At 44.0% G+C, this 1,739-nt stretch overlaps 1 protein-coding gene across 1 annotated transcript in view; it reads right to left on the bottom strand.

Annotated features, from left to right (window-relative positions):
• FAM149A (family with sequence similarity 149, member A) overlaps positions 1 to 1,739 on the bottom strand; it is a gene marked incomplete at its 5' end in the record, with an annotated part of 50,843 nt that overhangs the window by 27,904 nt on the left and 21,200 nt on the right. The gene's annotated exons all lie outside the window — the stretch shown is intronic.

The following is a 1,739-nucleotide window of genomic DNA, read 5'->3' as shown; positions in this document are numbered from 1 at the left end:
TTTTTTTTTGAGACAGAGTCTTGCTCTGTTGCCCAGGTTAGAGTGCAGTGGTGTCATCATAGCTCACTGAAATCTCAAACTCCTGGGCTGAAGGGATCCTCCTGCCTCAGCCTCCCGAGTAGCTGGGACTACAAGTATACACCACCATACCTGGCTAATTTTTTCTACTTTTTTGGTAGAGACCAGGTCTCGCTCTTGCTCAGGCTGGTCTCCAACTCCTGAGCTCAAGCAATCCTCCCTCCTCAGCCTCCCAGAGTGCCAGGATTACAGGCGTGAGCCACCACACCCGGCCTCACATGATTATTTTGTAGTCATTAGAAGTATGCTTTCAAAAAAGTTTGATAACATGAAAAATAGGGATGATATAATGTGAACTGAAAAAAGCACATGAAAGAGTGCTACATGACACAACAGTAGGATAAACCTAGTGTCAGAAAAAAAGACAATGGAAAGAAAAGAAAAACATAATCCTGGACAAAATCAATAGGAAATTTACCAACAGCTGTCATTTCTTCATTTGTAAGTGATGGGCATACAGGGATTCTTTGATTTCTACTCCTATTTGTGGTATTGTCCTGATGTTCCATGGTGAACTTATAGCATTTTGATAACTAGGGGGGAAATGTTGTTTCAATAAAAGTGAAACCCAAAGCTTGAACAAAATCATGGAAGTAAGGAGACACATAGCAGGTGTGTTCGTGGGTCAGAGGGGAGATAAGGCATCCAGAATGTAAAGCAGCCATGGGAAATAGGTGTGCACAATCAAAGTGTGTGGTATCCCCCTCAGCAGGGCAAACATTAGTCCTTTGGGGGCAAAAAACCTTACTCTTCTGTGTAAAGCACACCTATACATACAGATAAACAGTCTATCTGTGGGAGTAAAAGTCCATGGGTGGGGAGCAATTAGGAAAAATAGTCTAAAAGGGCTCGTTAGTATGCCAATAATGAAAAAAGAAAAAGCTGAGAAATACTGGTCTACAGAGAGAGGGAGCCAGAACATGGAGGGAAGGTACAACTGGAGACATCTGAATTCATTTCAATTAGGAAACAGAAATGGCTGTTGATGAAAGTCCAACAGTGGAGCCCAGGTAGGCTGGGAGGAAGAGGAGCACGCTGGTGACCGGGGCACAGGGCCAAGAAGGTGTGCAAGGTGGATAAGAGAGAGGGACCCCCGAAGAATTAACAGAAGAGACCTAAATACAGCTGAAAATACCAGTCCCAAATTGTGAAAGAAACACAAAAAGCTGAGGGTGGTGCTAGAATGCATCTTGAAAAAGTTCTGTTACCGGGTAAGTGTTGGTAGCCGCTCACTCCTCCAACTCCTGAAGGGTGACTGAGCTCAGCCCCTCCAATAACCCCCACCCTTGCTGCGGACAGTCTATGGCACGGTGGCCCAGGGGTGACCTCGAAAGCCAGATAGCACTGTATGTATGCCCGGCTCTGCCACTCGCTGGGGGGATGACCTTTGGTAAGTTATTCACCTTCTTTCAGCCTGTTTCTTCATTTTAGATTTGGAATAATATGAGTACGGACTCAAAAGGTTTGTGGTGGGGAATAAATAAGATAATAAATGTCATTCATTTACCTGCTGCCAGTAAGAGAGAAAGCAACCCATAAACACTAGCTGTTATTATTAACGTAAGTACTGCCCAACACTTAAGTTAGCTGGAAAGCTCCTTTGGAAACCTAAGATCAAGGAAGAGACAAGTATCTTTCTAATTAGGCAATGATTTGATGTG

Source organism: Propithecus coquereli, unplaced genomic scaffold (assembly GCF_000956105.1).
Source record: "Propithecus coquereli isolate 6110/MARCELLA unplaced genomic scaffold, Pcoq_1.0 Scaffold203, whole genome shotgun sequence".
NCBI lineage: Eukaryota > Metazoa > Chordata > Mammalia > Primates > Indriidae > Propithecus > Propithecus coquereli.
This window is presented reverse-complemented; position numbering and strand designations above follow the sequence as displayed.